The sequence below is a fragment of the Dromaius novaehollandiae genome, chromosome Z (assembly GCF_036370855.1).
Source record: "Dromaius novaehollandiae isolate bDroNov1 chromosome Z, bDroNov1.hap1, whole genome shotgun sequence".
Classification (NCBI taxonomy): Eukaryota; Metazoa; Chordata; class Aves; order Casuariiformes; family Dromaiidae; genus Dromaius; species Dromaius novaehollandiae.
Window position 1 is genome coordinate 18,943,372 of NC_088132.1, and position 19,587 is coordinate 18,962,958.

Sequence of the window (19,587 nt, forward strand, 5' to 3'; positions counted from 1 at the left end):
TATCAAATGGACAGGCATAACCTGAGCACTCTTTAAGAGTCTGTCAGAGGTGCACATTGGCAAAGTTCTTGTTTCTAGTTTGATGAGAAATAACATGAATTACAGCTAACCATTTTTTTCATCTAAAACTTTTTATAAAGGAAGCTGTGGCCAAAGCTAAGTAAAGTAATCAGTATCCAATAAGCCTCTGTTAAAACAGTAAGAGTGCCTGCCTTCCCTTGGAAAGGCCAAGGAGTTATACCAGTCTTCATTTTAATGAACATCTGTAGTGAACTTAGCATTGTTAGACTGTGAAGCTGTTCTGGCTACTGTGAGCCAAATTACAGTTCTCAAATAATTATACATTAGAAACATTCATATTTGTGTGGAAGCTGGGGAGGTTTGGCAACACCTGTCTATTACAAAACTTTTTTTTTTTTTTACTTTTTAAAATTGCTATTCATAAGAGTTGAACAAGAACCAGATACACAAATTGAAGTATTTTTTTTTTTAGGAAGAAGAAATACATTGCATTCAAATAACTCATTTAGATAGGGAAGGAGAAGCAATCAAGTAAGTTCTGAGGTACACGATTTCTACATCAGATATTTTAACAGACACATCTTCAACTCCTCCCCATGTGAGACAGTGAAGAACAGGAAGACAGTTTAACCATACAGCAGTGCTCAGTACAAGCTCTGAGGATGCCAGCCAGCCTAACCTCCCGCACTTGGTTGTTTCCTCCCTAATAATCTATTAGTTACTCAGTTATTCTCTCTTTTTCACCAGTTTTTACCAACATCTTTTTTTTTTTCTTTTTTAACATTTGTTCTCACGAAAAGAATAGTTTCTTTTACACCAGCATTCTCTGAAAAAATATATTGTTTAAAAAACGGCTGTGCTCACATTAAATCCCCCAGTTTCTGCAGCTGGGGCATTCTGCAGCTGGTCAGTTTAGGCTCCTCCCTGACTTTTGTAAATGGATACAACTGCTACAGTAAGTTCAATGGTGTCAGCAGCACAGGCCACACCTGTGACACTGTTGGTGAATATTACTTTTAATAAGCTTTGATCACAGTGCAACCAAAAGCTTAACTCAGATATATGAATTACAGTTTCGTCTACCTTAGTCTTAAGAACTCTTTTTTTCAACAATTGATTTTTTGTTCATTACAAAGTTCAGTCTCACACAGGAATTTTGGAACTGCAACTCTGCTTGGGCTTGCTGAATTTCAAATGCTGCTGCCCTTATTGAAATGTTCTTACTTATTATTGTGTATTGAGCCTTCTTTCTTGTCACCCAGCAAATACATCTTGAAACAAACAAAAAAAAGAAGGAAAATTTTTGGGTTTGTATCTATGAAAAGAAAAAAGAAGACATTTGAAAAATATAGATATTTTTGCATCCCAGCTTCAAGACTAGAGTTAGAATTGCTGGAAATAGGCACTTTGGAAAACTGCTAGACCCTAACTCTAGTTATGCTGCAACCTGGAAGATGTTAGCAGGAGCGTTATGCATGGGAGATGCACAGCTTTATGCTCTAGAATATGCACAAACTACCAAGGCATTTTCCATAATTTACTTTTATGGCCTTCAATTTCAAATGAATTTTATGGACTTAATAGCTGGGGAAATTATTATGGGAAACAATAATTCAGAGTTGACCTTTTCTAAGCTACCTGCTATTGGATTGGTTTAGCTAGCAATGCCTTTAATTGAATTTGTCAGCAACAAAAATATGTGTGCTAACAGCTGCTGACTTACATTTTATAATTATTGTTATTACCTCAGATAAATATTTAAGCAGACAAAGAAACAGTGGGAGTAGAACAAAGTCACCTACAATAACACAAAGTGAACATGTCCATGGAGAAGTTGTTCTCAGTCATAATGCTCATTGTTCCTTCAGAAGTACACCCATGAATTAGCAGAACTTGCAACACATTATTTGCCATTTAGGGGAAAAAAAAAAAAACAACAGAAGTTATATATCAGATGATAGTGGCTAGTGACTAAATACTGCATCATTTCCTTATCTAGAGCTTCATTCTACCATCACATAGAAAACTTGAAAATTCAGGCTATAATCCTGCAAGTCCTGGCTCCTGCTCACAAACCCAATTTAACAATCAAAGCTCCAGAAAAATACAGAGATTGTTTTTGTGCAATGCACTGTAAAAGTAATGTCTAAGTTAAAAGCTTTTGAAACTCCAAAGCTCCCTAAAATAGGATTAAGCAACCAAAGTGATCCATTTATATAGAAAAAAATATAGAAAAATTAAATTTGCTTCCAAGTAATTTCAGTTCTTCTCAGTATTATAAAATCTCCTCAATATTATATTTTTAAAAAAAACAGTAATCTTGCAATGATCCTGCGAGGAGGAATTAATGGCTTATTATTTTTTTAGAAGTACCTTAGTGTTGTCAAATTGTACACTAAAGAGAGGAATCATGAAAGGCACCACTATCTTCTAGCCCTAATCAAAAGATTTGTGGAGAATAGACAAAACAGCAGTTTCTTTCAAATATCATTTCTCTTTTCCTTTATGACAAAGCCCGTACTTAGCATTTTTCTATTGCTGTTCCACCTAAATTCTTGCCAAAGATCCAGAAGAGACTATTCACCCATTCTGTATTGTTGCTAAAAATAAATATCTCTGAGGAAAGTGTACCACATCTTGTTAACCCAGGGGACTGAACACATTCAAAATTTTCTCTAACTTTAACTCACATTCCAAAATGAATTCCGGATCAGGCCTTCTGATTTTCTAGAAAGGACTCTTTTTCCTATTATCGTTATTGGAGCTTTTCACTTTGGAACTTACTGAATACTATAAATCTGATTATTAAGACATTAAAGCACTGTGTACTATTGGGAACATCTATTGCTGACTGTGTTTGGATAATGAGGGATTTATCAGAGGCATTAAGAAAAAAAGCCACCTACGTACCAGACAGCCTAGTTAGAGAGAAGCACTTTAATGGCTTTACTGGTTTATATGAATGAAAAATATTAACTGAAAAACAATCAGTGACAAATGTTTTAGAGTACAAATTGTATCCAAAGTTAATATTTTTTTCTAACATGCTTTTAAAATCACAAATCTTGTATTTTGATTAACCTTTGTAGTAAATTAGAAAAGCATGTTTCACCCTATCCAAATAATAATAATAAAAAATCTGTTACAGTGTTAGGATTGCCATCAACCTTACTGACATCTCATAAGTGTGATTTCTCATAATTTAAATAAGACACCTTCCACTTTAGGGAAATCCAATTATATTCTGTTGTCTGTAAAATAAAAGTTTATGTTTGAAAAGAGATTTTATTTAAAATATCCAAGTCATCTCCATGTTTTTCTTCACAGAGTAAGTGAATAAGAAGATAACAGAGCATCTCAGATGATCCTATGTTGCTCATGGAATGAACATAAGCTATATTGTCTGAGGCTTTTTAAGGCATGAAGAATAACAAAGAGCAAATCTAGAAAAGCAGTAAAATGATCCTGCAATTAGATGGCATTAATAATCCAAAGAAGAATTTGAGAACATTTTATTCTTTGCTTCTTAACTGTAACAATTCTCCAGCACTCCTTAACTACAGACTTTAAATTAATGGGAAGCTATAGAGGTGAAATTTGGTATTAAAAAATACTTATCCTATATAATTCCATGATGCAGCTTACATTATAGTCTTTATAATAAAAGATTATCTACTGTATAGCTGCTTTCAAAAATCTCTACTAATAGTGGATGTGTAATGGAAATTAGAAAACTACAGATATTAAAAACCTGTGCAGTAAGCTAAATGTCATGATGGTCTCAAATCTATCTGCTAGGGGTTTGTTTTACATTATGTCTGTGGAATTCATAACATAAACCATGTCATGCATCACAGTGATACATTTCATACAAATCCCTTCTTTTTATATGACAGCATGTTGCTTATCAGAAACGTATTTCATAACTCTGAAACATAACCCTGAAGAGAAACAGTAAAACTGAACATTTGTGCAGATAAGCATTTTTAATAAATGTCTTTTGCCAGGTACTTGGTATTATTCTCTACCTGAAAGTAGCTAAAACCAGAGGGACATGGTACTTGTCTCTAAGGATTTCTGGTAGAATATGGGTATGGGATCCTCAGGAGATCCAGATGTACTTTGGCATCCCTGTGGCATTCACCTGCCTAGCTTTAAGCAGAGAAAAGGCATTTTTATGTATACAAACTGTCATCTGTACAAGTCCAGGAGATGAGAAATGCAATGATCAATCAGCCAGACTAAGAAATTAAATATAACTAAAAAGATGTTGAAATCCAAAACAAGGAAAAAGACAAAGAAAATTAATGGATTTTTGTCTTTTTGGAAATCTTATCCATTAAGTCAACATAATAAATTTTGTGTACAACTTTTTCATGCTGGATTTCCATAAAAGTCAAAGTTGTGGCATCATTTTAACATGTATTTGCTGTCAGAGAACATCAATAGTGCTCATGTTCAATAAAAGAATAAATAAAATACATGTTAGACTGAGACATGTAGTGAGTGACCTGTAAAGCAGAAGACTTCATTAAATTTGTCAAAGACTTCCTAACATAAAAAGGGAAGAACTACACAATATAACACATTATCACATTTTAGAATTGCATACGATACAGTAATTTAATACTTAAATCTATAAATAAAACTTATGTTTAACAACTGCGCTAACACTGAGCAAAGTTTTCATACCTTTCTACTAGGAAATGCCTGCATCTAAGCCCCAAATACGCATTTAGAACATATCTAAATGCTTATTTATTATTGCTTCCTCTTGGAAAGGAGATGGATTGTCTCCCAAGATCTGACCAGGAAATAACGTACAAGAAATATGAGTGAACATAATTGTAGAATCCTGTTCACAAGCTAAGTATACATAACTGTTAGTTGTGGTGCTTGGAAGAATCACAAGAGCAGTATTGAGTGGTTAAGAAGTAGTGAAAAGTGCATTAGAATTCAAACCAAAAATGGGAAAGATAAATGAAAAAAGCAGTGTGCACTGCTTGGCTTCAGAAGTTAGATAACCTGTCTCAGAATATGCATAGAGTATAACTGATCTTCAGCTCTTCTCTGTGCTAGAGAGACTGCACCTTTCCCACATCACGTGGTAATTATTCAATCTCAGGACTACGTATAAAGTCTACTTTTGCCAAGAACAACCACGCCATTCTGTAATGCTGAAAGATATTACTAGTTACTAAAAACGGAAGTATATATTAGATAATTGCCTTTTGACTTGGAAAGCTCCTAATTTTGCAGCCAATTACCTATAATCTCCTCTAGTTTCATTCAACACTATGAAAATACTTGCTATAAGAAGTATAATATAGATGTGAAGTGATTAAAGCCAGTACAAAAAACATTCCAATTAACTAAGAAAAAACACTTTGGCAGTTTCTGTTTGAGTTTTTTAAATGTTTCTACAGCATGCTATTATCTACTAAGAATATTCTGAGGGAGAACAAGCTGTTTCACTACAAAGTTTAGATCAGTTCTGTACAACACAGCAAATCATGACCTAAATACAAAGGTGTTCTTTGGGAATAATTTCTTTTTCAGCACACGTGTGTGCCTGCATGCACACAAACACACACACACACATACACAAACTCTCTCAAAGCAATAATGTCATTCAAAACAGTACAAAACTTTAAAATGTATGTTGATAGATAATCCATATTTTACTTTACCTGATCCTAGCATTTAAAAAAAACTAGTGAATGCACTCACTTATTCATGGGCATATATTTATAAGATACACGTACCTACTGACATATATACAAAACAATAGGTCACACTAACAATATAGTGTCTGCAAAACCAGTAAATATATAGCTGACACTAACAGAATATATCTCAGAAGATTTTTATGAGGACAACACCAAGAGTAGACAGGAAAGTATTTATCTAGGTGCACATGCTTTTCTCAGTGATATACCTGCTGCTTTTCAGATGGACAGACCTTTGCTGAGGCCATAGGTGCAATGAAGAAAAGAAGCTACAATTTTTAGAAGAACAAAGACTCAGTATTAAAGAAAAAGAAACTGAACAGTACGAAAAAATACATGAGGAAATACTAAATTTCAACATCAAGGAAAAGACAAAAGAGAAAGGTAAGGCAAGGCAAGAGGATCCCAGAAATATACATAATCAATTCAATATTCCAGTTACGGGCTAGGCTAGCAAGCAATTCACAAACTGTATAGAATGAATAATCACACCCTTTGTTAGAGACTTTGCCTTGTATACCCAATCAAAGGAATGTCTTTCAATCTGACACAATTCATCTGAACAGTAAGCAGGAAACTACTTTGTATGCTAGGGAAATAAGAGTCCTGGGCAAAAATGACTGCCTGCTATTAGCATTGAATTCTCTCTGGAGATTTGGCTGAGCAGAATTGCTAAACATGGCAGCCTGCAAAACTTCAGTGAGGCTTTGGTTCTGCTGGATTTTTTTGTTACTTTCTCAGGGGAAGCCAGTTTGTGGCATTTAAAATGAGGCTGAACTATATACTGCAAAATATTCTGCAAATTAAAAAAAAAAAGAAAAGAAAAAAAAGCTAGAGAAGGCCATTCTGTCTAATTCTGGTTCTCAACAAATTCATTTACAATAAAAGAGAGAAAGTTGCATTAATAACCACAACTGTGTTGCATGAGTTCAGAATTACTTGGCCATGAAAGGTAAAAGTATACATGGAGAGACAAAGCAAAGCGTTCTTTCTTCCAGGCAGTATTATAAGCTTCTACGTCTTGTAACTCTACAGATCACCTTTTATGATTCAGCTCCTAAGACTGGGACACAGCTACTGAGAAACACCAAATTACATTATATATTTCCTTCCACTTCTGCTTGTTTAGTCTTGCATATCTGGAAGCTATACCAATATTATCTGGGTACAGCACGGATAAAGAATAGTTTCGATTTTATTCTACAGTAACTGCAAGCATTGGAAATGAAGGAAAATCTCTAGCATTCTCACAGATGCACTTTCAAAATGCCTAACATTTTATGAAGATTTGCTTGCTCTGTGCTGTAGCAAGCTTCTCTGCAGGTCCATTAGGTCTTTAGGAGAAATGGCAGCCATTCTTACCTTCAGCAAAGATATTTTTAGGAACACTACATATTTAATCAAAAGAAGGAAGTTCTTTTTCTCTCTAATTTTTAGCTTGATTAAGTGGTAGAGCGAATTTTATGCTGATGGTAAGTGGCTAGCTGCAGTGAATTCTCTAACCACAACAGCAATACCGCCTGAGCAAAAAAAAGCTCACATTTTCACTGGTTGCCTCATCCTCATCAGTTTTGAACCACAAAAGGGGCCTGCTTTCTGACATGAAGCGCCCTTAACTGTGTATAGACATCTGGGCTTTGATCCTTCTGTCATGATTGCAAGATGTGAACTTCTGTCAAAACATGCAATAGTTTTGTAACGTGTTTCTTTATCTTCACCATTTGAACTCACTCCAACATCATATTTCAGAGAACTAAACAACTGTCAAACTAAAATAACTTTCAAATTCAGGCAATCTAAACTAGCTTCAAAAATATGTCCTGAAGGTTAAAGCTTTAATATTCTAATTTCAGCTTGCCAAACTATTCAAGTGACATTGTTAGGAATTTTAATATACTGATCTTCTGCTCTGATTCAACATATCAAGTGCATCAAAATAGCTTTAATAACTACCTCCTTTCTTTCTATAATCAAGAGAAGTAAAATATTGTAGCTTCTTTGCCTCTACCTATATTTTCTACCTCTTAAACCACAAACGAATTAATTCTAAATAATGAAGAAAAATGTCTCTTCTTGGGTGTATCTTAATTATGTATCACTGAAAGCACTGCAGACACAACTCTGTTTAACAGGTCTACATATAAAATCCTAACATTGAATTCTGAGGGTTATGCTCTATTTTTCTGCACTGTCAAAATGCCTTCCTTAAGGAGAACAGCATATTAATAGTCCAAGGCTGAAATAGTGGCCACCAAGCTGACAAAAATAAAGCACTGAATTTCCAGTTAAATGAAATCTATTTCTGATTCTAAAGTGGTAAGTAACAGAAACAACCTCTAGTCATAACTTTAATAGTGTGGGTTTTTTTTTTTCTCTATTATGGAATTTTGCTAAATGCAAGACATAAAGTTCCCATAATTTCAATTTTTTTATAGAAGATGTCTAAAATAAAAACTGTATGGAGGTTGAAAATTGCGTATCATTGAGTATCCAATATTAGACCTGTAATTATAAAACCGATACAAAAGCTAAAACAACTAAAACTTAGCTATAATGTTGACTCTATTTATTTATTTTTTTTCTTTTTTTCTTTCCTTGGCTTTGTATTGTTAATGATTGCTTCAAGGAAATTTCTTGTGAATGATAAGGAGACAGGATGTTAGGCTAGGAAATTAGAAAAACAAAACTAAACAAAAAAACTTTGCATTCATGAACTGCAGTCTTCAAAAATATACAGTGAGCTGACTACAGAGATCAAGACTTTTTAAAATGTGAAATATAAACATTAATATTAATATTGAGAACATTAATTTGGGTAAAATACATCACTGTGTGGAAAATACTTGGACCTTACCGTAAGAAAAACCCAGATCAAGAGGATAATTTTATTGCTTTCAGAAAAAACAGTTTGCATTTTGGCTAGCTAAATTAAAGTTATTATACTTTAACCTGATCCTGATTTGTGAAGACAAGGAAAAAAAGAAAAAATAAAATAAAACTTTATATCAAGATGAAATTTTGTTTTTGAAAATATTCACTCAAATCAATAAACACTGGCTGTATGAAATCACTCTGCTTTTAGGCCAAGATGTAGTAGGTGGCAATATAGTTCAACAGTGTCACAAAAAGAAGGAACTCAGAACGCTGATCAGAACAAAGAGCTGTCTACTCTAAATAGATTGAGTGGATTAGGACCACTTCTGGATTAGGTGGTCTCTATTTTTAAAGTTAGAAGTAATTTCACCTGTTTATTTTGTAAATTCTCCACTTGTTAATGAGGAGAACAGAACGAAGCAAAGAACCATGCCAGGTCAGTGGTCCTGGCTCTGCAGTTAATGTGCACCACATAATGTCCTTTTCTATATTCATAGCAAATGAAATAACACACAACTTAATTCTTCTCAATATCCAGTACTTAGAAAGCTTTGTTTGAACACATTACATTCTGGAGCATTAACCTTTTTTATATAACCAGGACATATAACTGGAGCTGTAAAACTATTATTATAGTTTTATTAAGGGACAGATAGAAACATAGATAAAACACACACAAAAAAACATATCTAATGTGACAAAAGCCATTTAATTTCTCATGGAAAGATCAGGATTTCCATCTCTTATTACTGAAGTTCCAGCAGTAATGTAACTTTCAGTTTATTGGAAAACAAACAAAAAAAGAGCATTTGATTTTTGAAGAGTTTGACTAGTTACAGAGCTGGAGGTCAGAACGTATACTCAGGGCAGAGAAAGCACTAGAAATGAAAACACATAATTTTCTGAACCATGACTTAAAGTCATTGGGCCACTTCATTATTCAGAATTGTTCTGACTATTAGAAATACATGACAATCACTCCTGCTGTCTTAGCAGAGGGGAAAAAATAGACTAAAAGGGGGGGGGGGGGGAAACCTCCTTTAAAAAGCTCCCTTATCCCTAGAAATTCCTAGTCAGGTACTGTATGAGACTTATCAAGTTGCCACTAAGATCAACAAGCCATCATGATGTAATTTAGAGCTTCATAAAAGTCCCTCATCAAGGCAGCACTGACAGAGCACAGGCATCTCTTAAACCCGTCATTCAGGAGAAGAAAGTCTTCACAGTATAGTCCTACGGGAGTGGTGGGGCAGAAGAAAATTCTGAAAAAAGGCTGAAAAATGGACCACTGAATTCTTAAAACCAATCAATGTCAAGAATTGCTGAGTGATCCATGCTCTACCAAACTTGCCACTTTTACAATAATCAACCAGATTTCCAACCTAGGAAGATGCTGAGGATTTCTGGAAGACAGGCACTGCACATGTACAAAGCATCTGTACTGTTTAAATGATATAAAGTCAATCTGTTAACAGAACAAATCTGATGTGTCTGTGATTCCCGCATTAATTCAGTTGTAGACTTACTGTTTTTGGATTTGCCAAAAGGGGCAGTTTGTCAAACAGACTCCTCAACACTGAAGGAGATTTTTTACCAGTTACATTTGAAAATGACACTTGAACTGGTCAAAGCAAAAAATGTACAGCAACTTACCACCTCACCACAATGTCCTCACAGCACAACCAATGACTGGAGGATTAAAAGTGTAAGACTCCTCAGGTTTTCCCTGAAAAAAAAAAAAAAAAAAAAAAAAGATAAAACATTTTTCATGTGTATTCCTGCAATAATTCTAATAAATCTTGAAGGGATCAAGAACAAATAAAAGTTAGTTCACTGAAGGTAAGTAACTTCCACAAGTGACCGTCATTGTAAGGTAGCATAATAAAATGAATTTTTTAGAGTAGCTATGATGTAAAACAGTATAGTTCACAAAGTAAAAAAATAATGATCACATATTAAATAATATGAATTCCATTTTTTATTAAAGTGTTCATGCCAAGTAATTGTACATCTAACCACAGTGCCTTAATTATAAAAACTTCCTTATCATGTTACTCTGCTAAAGCAATTCTCTTTCAAAGTACTATCTTTAATATAAAAATCTGGTTTCACAAGCAAAGGTGTCCTATTAGCTCATGAAATACCAAGCAGTTATTAACAATACCTGCAGTGCTTCCACAGACCTGATGCTAATCAGACTGCTAAATTACTTAAACAGTTTGTGAAAACAGAATTGTCGCCTTGGCAAAAAGCTAACTGCCGACATATGTCAAACTAGCGTCAATCCCTAGCATGGTTGTCCATTCTAAGTCACTTATTTAATTCTTTCACATTAGAAGTCAGACTTACAAAGATTCTCTAATCTACATAAGCCAAAACTGGTGAAAGTGCTGAGTATGCACCAAATGCAGGAACCATCTTTACAGTGTACACTTGAATGTCTCTATAGGAAGATAAAATAAAAAAGCATCTTTCCTTTTATTTGTGCATATACTCATAACTTGCTTTTGGATGGATTTAATTATCCCCTTGCTTCAATTCACACAGCACTGATTTCATATTATTTGTAACTTAGGAGGAAAAGGTAATTGCTTTGTAATGATAGCATTTCCATAACCTGAAGATATTCCTTTCCAATATGACTTTTCCTTCTTTGTCTTTCTTCTTATTTTTGTTTTCTTTCTGTTCTGTTTTTGTGGAATGCATTGTCCTGTTGACCTTTCATTTTGGTTGCCAACTGTTTTGTCATATGCAAATAGTCTAGACAAATGATGGTCCACCTTTTCATCCAAAACAAAGGACTGATTGGTGTAGTGTGGAGAAAATCTTCCTTTATTTTTTTTTTTCCATCACTGTAGTAAACAGGAAATGTGAGCTTTTTGGTGAGGGTTAGGTTGGTAATTTGTTTGGGTTTTTGTTGTTATTGTTGTTGTTTTACAGTGCTTGAACATTCTCTAAAAATATTCAACAGTTGCTGTAATTTAATATCTCAGTTCTGCTTTTCTCAGAGTGTTTCCTGTGAAAGGGACCATGGCAGGCGCAAAAGACTGCGAGGAATAAATTAACATTTGTGGTTTCATGAATTGCATTTCAATAAAGTTATTTGATAAGTCTTCATTTAAATAATGTTCCAGACAGCATGAATCTCAGATTTCAACTTTCATCGACCGTTGTATTAATTTATTTATTCCTTCATCTGTACCATCACCGTATAGCATCTCCTGACATAATGCATTTGTCCTTCCCCCTTTCTTGCTTTCTAGCTCTTACATATCTACTGCTTTCCATTATTCATCTTTCCCTTCTTGATTGTTATGTACTTCAATACTTCTCAAGCTCAGATGTTCTCTTTTTTTTTTCTATTTTTCACTCTTTTTTCTTTTTTTCTTTTTTTTTAGTGAGTATCAATGGACTTAATCTGACCAGATAGTAAGCTTTCTCTCTATTCTTCACTTTAAATACTTCCTTTTCGCTTCTTCTGCTGCCTCTGGAATACCTGTTCCACTTAAAATACAGCTAAAAACAAAGCAACCAAAGCCGTAGCTTTTAGACTTTATCCGATAGTCTGCAATCTTGGAGACTTTAACCTACTAGACTCCTCTTTGCTCTCCAAAAAAGAATTTGAATAATTTGTTATTGATTTTTCCATTAGTTACCATTTCTAAGACTGTGTTGTGACTGTTCTAAAAATACATATTTGATACATACATTGTGATAGTAATAAAAAGGTAATAGCTCAGATACAAAAAGACTGTCAGCATTTTCTGTCCTTTGATTCCCTCTGAGATATAGTGGACATTTGCCACAGTTTCTAAATGTGCACAGCATACACCAAGAAGCTAATTTTTCACTATTGAAAAGTTAACCATAAAATAAGAAAACTAAGAACAGAAAACAAGGATTTTTTTTTTCCAAAAATACTGTAAGCAGAAGTGCTACTGCAAAGTATTTTATAATCTCAGTAAAAGTATTTTCTGTCATTCTATTGGATGTGATAGTTCTCTGCAAGGATGTTTAACAGTGTTGCGATTTTATTTCTGGCACTTAAGACTCTGTGTTTTTTCCTCCCACATACCAAACAGTGATTGATAAACAACTTCCACCCTTTTTTACATCTCATTGATGACATTCAGAAGTTGCAATATTGCTAATGATTCAGGAAAAATAAAAGGCAAAGAAGATACTGATCATGAAAGTTTCTCCCTAAAAAGTCTATTCCTGACATGTTTTAGGAGAAACAATCTCTAACTGAAAACATCAGCAGTTTTAGAGAGAATATATTTATTTGAAGTGCACTACACAAGGAAAGGTGTCAAAAATATGAGTTTTGTACTAAACATACTGCAATAGAATATAGAGTAAATTTGTCATAGTTGGTCTAGCTGGCCATCTGAAGTCTTTGTAATAAAAACCTACATTTCACATGCAAGATGTTTTTACAGACATTTTTCAAAGCAGGGACATAGCACTTCCTTACATACTTAATGGAAAATGTTTTTCAGGTAAAAATTGTTGACAGCATCACTGATATAGATGTTTACGAGCAGCATTACTTCCTGCTGTAGAGTTATTTTGTTATGTTTCTAACTGACGCAGAGCATTAGCTACCACTTTGGTAAGACTCTGACCTGCCAAGTGCAGACTGACTGGGGAAAGAGCAAATGATTTTCCATGATCAGCACAGTGTTCTAGTGTGATCAGTGAGAACACTTTCCCGTTATAAATATTTTACACTCCATCTACTGCGTATGCTGCATAGTAACTATGGTATTTTGCATGCCTGATAAATATGTTACAATATATTACAAGGGATTTGTTTTCATTTCAAATCCCCTGCCTTTTTCTTTAACACCCTGTTCATCCCTTTATTTGCCAAATAGTTGCTTCTTTTAAGGACAAAGATGCCTGAGCTGTTCTGAGAGCAAAGCAAATACATAAATTTTTTATTGTTTTGTCTTTGTTTCTGTTTTTCTAAAAATTATAAATATGTTACAACTTAGCTATACTGAAGAAAATGCCCGAAATAATGAAGCTGGAGCAATGCTTATTGATTCTTCAGATCTTTTTTTTGTGAGGGGGAAGACAACTAAAGAGATACCGAAAAAAAGACTTCAGACCTACTCCTTTCTGATGATACCCGTCCTGAAATAGGAAGAAGTTTCAAGAAAATTCCAACAAGATGTTGTGGCATAGTAGCGGCTTTAGAACAGTCTTTTTCTCTTGGTTTCAAACTTAAACATTATCCTGGGTTTTCGGATTTATGGAATCTAGAAGACCAAGTATGTAGAAATCTCATCACCAAGATTCATGAACATGCATAGAAAGAGAATATAACATGGCCTTGACTCAAACCCTGCTGAAATGAACAGGAATCATCCCTTGATCTCACTGGACTTTGGACTGGGCTTCCAGGCTAGTAATTTAATGAGGTATATGAATGAAAATCCAGAGTATATATGTTCTCAATTGTATCCTACCTAAATAACACTTTTATACTATCACAATGTAAGGAAACAAAAAAGTATTTTTGCAGGTTTCAGGGTTTTTAAAATCTTTTTTGTCTCCTTTCCCCAAAGGAAAATAACTTATGAAGTATTTGGGGCAAATCAAATCTTGATTTTCCAATGAAAAAACTCGCCCAGTTCTACTACAAAACTGAAATAAATGAGATTACACTGAAAATCTACGTTTCCACTTTAGAAGTACTAGAAGACTGTAAGAGAACACTCTGTCCATGAAGAACCTGTTTTGCAAAGTAAACTATACAAAATAATAAACAACAACAAAAAAAGTGTTTACAGTCTAAAGATTTGATAATGGCAAAACAGAAACATGTAGCTGCAAGAGTCATATTTCCAGCTACAGGTCAAAGTCAATATTTGCTGGCAAATGGTGTGATTTTGTTGTGATTTTCTTATTCTCATGTACCCTCAGATCACATCAAAATAAACTTAGATTCATGGATTTTCAACGTTCTTCCTTTGGCTCCGTGATTTTAGAGGTGTATATGGAGTTGCATTAGCATAATTATTGTCAAATAATTAGGCAAATAAAATGCTATGTTTTTGATCTCATGACTGGGTTTCTGGAATGTGCATCAAAATTTTGGGTGATAAGCACTAAGCTTTTAATAAAGAAGTTAAAAGATGAAATGTTCTATAAGAAATCTGCATATATCTATATCCTTGAAAAATCATGTCCATGCATATGTTTTTCTTAACAGGGTCTACGTTTTGATCCTGATGAAATTTTGATCTATCTTGAATTCCTTCCCTTTTCCATGCCTGAGAACAAATAGAAGACAAAGCCACTCATACGCGACAGCCATTGATCCCATGCCACTTCCTGCTCATGTTATACCTGTTCTGTGCAGAAGCAAGTGTGAGGCAGTTTGAAAACAGAAACCAAATTATTTATCTTCATAACAGGAGACAGAATTTATTAAGGCTGACAACATTCATATATTTATGGTAAATAGTCTCCCCATGCCATTTGCCTCACTTCCACCCTGACATTTGACATCTCCCCTACTCCCAATGTTCGAACTTATCTTAAGCCTAACTTGCTTAATTCATTGATTCTTCAACCCCATAGCACCAGATCAAACAGAGACAGTTTCATCTTCCTGAACTTTGCAACCTTTAATCGGCATTTAACTGTTACCCAAGAGATAACATAATCACTTCAAAATGTGCTCCAACCGTCTGAATGTCAAACTGAAAGTAAGATAAAACTATAAGCTGCTCATGGAAGTAAGCAATTGTGAAAACTTTCTGAATTATCACTTTAATGTGCTTCCTTTGTTACCGGTTCTTTCTTAGCAGTAAATGGAATTTTTGCACAGAGGAATTGATTAAAATTATTTATTGTATATTTTTTGTACAAGTTGGGTACTTTTGCTCAATGAATTATAATTTGCAAAAAAAAAATTACTCTGAGATCATAATTCTAAAACACATGCTTAGTTATGCTAGATGCATACAACTACACCTTTCTGGAACTTATAACTATAAAAACACCTGCAGAACACATGAACTTGATTACAAGCACCTGTTCAGATATAACTTCCTGCTCAGAAATTTATGCTTATACCACTTGTATTATGCAAGGAACACAAACTTATCCTTCTCCTTACCTTAAAACCAAGGGAAATAGTCTGAATAACTATTTGGTGACTTGTTTCTAAAATTCAGTTATTTAAAAATCTGTCAAATGAAATTTTTTTCAGAACAAATCAGTAATTTTGGTTTTGTGTTCTAAAAGATAACTTTATATTTATTTTTAAACTATTAAATAAGTATAGTTTATTTTTAAAATTAAAAACTTCAATGTAGTATGGCTTTCAGTATGATAAAGCGCATTTTCATTTTCTATATGAATAAGATTAATCTTTTTTTTTCCCAAAAATATATGGTCTCAAATCACTCCAACAGTGTTCAGCTGATTTCTCACTATTCAGGATTAAAAAAAAAAATACATTCATCAGATTTTAATATGTTAGTTATTAATTAAAAATGAAACCCAATACTTCCAAAAATCAGAGGAACAAAGTTCTGAAACACTATCCAGCATAGGAAGAGTGGGGAAGAGGGTAGCTACTTTTCAAGTAGCTTTTTTTTTGCTTTTCCCCCCCTTTTTTTTCTTTTTCTTGTAGAGGGTTTAAAATCAAAGAGCTAGACTCAATGGTCAAGAATTTTCAATGCTTTTGTTGCAGCGTGGTTACATTTTGGAGTGCAAACCACCACAAGGTACAGAAAAATGTATCATATCTTCCAAAGATGACTCCAGTCTTACTTTATGGTTCTAGACATACCGCACTGTTTCATAGTTGTGCCAAGTGTCTTATATACGTTATCTATGTTGAATGAGGAAAGATACCTCTCTGGCCCTGGGTGAACTGAAAATTACACATATTGCATTTTTGAAACTTTTCCATCTCCTCTTTTCTTGTCATAAGCTTTAAAAAAGATAGCCATAAACTCATAAAAGTCTACTGCTGGAGAGCAGCAAAGCAAGAAAATGAACTAGAAAGATCTCAGCTTGAGGTCTGAAAGGTGCCAACCATCTCCGAATGCTGGTTCCCTCTACTGGTGCCTCCTACTTGTAGGGGAAGAACTCATTATTCTGAACTGGTGTCTAAGTTTGCAGAAATTTTCTTCCTTGTTAAAAGTAAAAAGCTGTAAAGAAGTATAAACTGCAAGGGAAGCATATCAGCCTGTTTGGCACATTTATTTAATATGATCTTGCAAAGTCTTCAAACCTGGTGAAACATGGTAGTATATGACAATGGGCTGATCAATCATTTTGAAGTCAGGAGCATTTCAGTATAAGCTATATTTTCCACAGTGACGTCTGAAGCAGAGTGAATAGAAATAGGTAAATAATAAGACAGATATGTTGTCACTGCTGGAGGCTGAATGACACTATTCAAATAATTATCTTGAATACACATTTTAGCAGTTCTGTCTGTATGGCAGCAATTTCTTAGGCTGACCCTATACATCATTCAGTATGACCTTTATGTATACAAAAGTGTCAATTAATTTTTTTGTTAATTAATTTCAATTTTTTTTAGCTTAAGCTGCTTAATTAAGCATCATAGTAGAGGAGTCTTAATGATATGAGATGGACTAGTAAAATAATAGGATATGGATTAATAAAATGTGTATGTTCTATGCACCTTTCCACAACTCTTCTCTATTCTTACTCAATTTCTTTTAATACTTTAATTTTTTTAATTGTGTTCTACACAATTCTTATAAACACACGAAGATATTAAGGAAGTTCTTTGTCAATTGAATCATTTTTAACAGTACCCCTTGTTTCTCTATGCTATATGTTTTAGCTGCTTGTGTTTGTCTAATTTTGCTTGCTCCAAGTACAGGGGGTTTCACTAGTGGCACTTGAAAATTATTACCCTCTTCATTTTACCACCACTGAAAGACTTTCATGTTGTTCAATATCATTTCCCCTTCTGTTAATACCACTATTTGTCTTCAAGTATTTTTGAAAAACATACTCCCATCCAAAGGAAGTAAAATTAAAACCTAAAACATATTTAAAATAATCTGTTTAGTAAGTATGAGTGACCAGTTCACTTTAAATAGATCAATCTATCACCATTTTCCTAAAAAGTAATAAACTTAAAATAAAAAATAAAACTTAAAACTTTAAAAAACTTAATAAAATAAAAATAAAACAAAACAAAACAAAACAAAAGTAGTACTATAATACTTTCAGTATTGAGACGTAAAATGATAAATCAGGGAAAAATAAGTGAGGATGAATCATTGGAAAGTTGGGATAATGGGACAGAAGGAATTTAATATGACTAACTTCTCTCTGTATCTGGGGGATTTTATTTGCTTAATTACTTTTTCCTCAGGCACTGATTTTTTTCTACATACCTTTCCACGACTCTTCTCTATTCTTACCCAATTTATTTTAATACTTTAAATTTTAGGCCTCATTTACTTCTCATCCCAATATCATTAAGGATATCAGTATATCGGAATAGCTATGAGTCTAAATCACAGATGATAAAATCTGAAAAATTGCCAAGATCAAGAGCATACATGAATATTGTATGATAGTTCTGGAATCTCCATTATTTGGTTTCCTGCACTTTCGAGACAGAGAAATCTACCTTACCTAATATATGGCCATAGTTTTTTTTTTTTTTTAAATAAAACTAGGAAGAGAATAGTGGATTAAAGTGCTATAAATAGACTCATACTGCCGCCACCCCCCCCCCCAAAAAAAAAAAAAAAAGGATTAATAGGCTGGCCCCTGCTTCAGGAAAAAAAAAGAAAAGAAAAGAAAAGAAAAGAAAAGAAAAGAAAAGAAAAGAAAAGAAAAGAAAAGAAAAGAAAAGAAAAGAAAAGAAAAGAAAAGAAAAGAAAAGAAAAGAAAAGAAAAGAAAAGAAAAGAAAAGAAAAGAAAAGAAAAGAAAAGAAGACTGCTCAGAAAGTGCCTGTGATATTTTTACAGAAATCTCCCTCACAGAAAACTCTTGTATCTCCATCACATTTATTTCTTGCATCTGGGCATAAAGTATGAACGAGACTGTCACACCTCCTAAATCTTGCTTCTAAGTCAACATCACGCAGTGTTGCAAGTTCTGGGCAGAAAATACATGGGTCATGATCTGGCTTCCGGTAGATTTTGGGGATGAACCACAGCAGCCTGTTCTCTTAAACTCATCGCATGAGCACAGCCAGGCCTCTCGCAGCTCTGCCACCCAAATGAGGATGGCGGTCTTCTGCTGCTTCACTGAAATGCTGTGTAAAAACATTTACTGAAGAGTACTGTGGAACTGTGTGAACCTATGTGAACGCTATTCGCTTCAGTTTGACTTTATTAAAGTTAATTCTCTTGTGATTGTCCCTCTGTCTGCTTGATAATGAGTTTATTATTAGAGGAATGGAAATTGACATTTATTGTATGAGCTCATGCCTTAGGCAAGCAAAGCTAAGCACTGCTAGAGGACAGACGGTCCTACTGCCTTGCGCTTCTGCACTCTCCTCTCTCCCAGCGCTCCTCAGACACACAGTGAACCAGGGCTCATCTCTAATCCACAAAGAAGAAGAGACTGAATTTCTGCAAATTTACCTTTCTGCTGAAAGTCTGAGGGGTGTCACAGAAAATCGCAGAAACACATGGCTTGGGACTTCTCTTCCAACAGTGACTGGACTATACTTTTCCCTATAATGCCAAAATGCATCATCGGGTGTTTGTAAGTCACCACTTGGGACAGGAGAAAGAGCTCTTCAACAACTGGATGAACTGTCAGGATAAACAAGGTGTAGCCAAGCAAAATGTTTTTTCAAATGTGATCTTTATTTAGAAAATCTATTTGGCAAAGAGATCGTACTGTAAAAATTTGCTTAATAAGAGTGAATTTGACTCATTGACACAATATTCAGCATCTATGATATCTGTTAATCAGTCTCAAGATGTGTGA

At 34.1% G+C, this 19,587-nt stretch overlaps 1 long non-coding RNA gene across 1 annotated transcript in view; it reads right to left on the reverse strand.

Moving 5' to 3' along the window:
* The window catches only part of LOC135325021 (uncharacterized), a 510,892-nt gene that overhangs the window by 239,239 nt on the left and 252,066 nt on the right, over positions 1–19,587 (reverse strand). Inside the window, exon 3 of the long non-coding RNA XR_010386241.1 lies at positions 10,278–10,350. This is a non-coding gene — a long non-coding RNA (uncharacterized LOC135325021). The remainder of the gene's footprint in view (positions 1–10,277; positions 10,351–19,587) is intronic.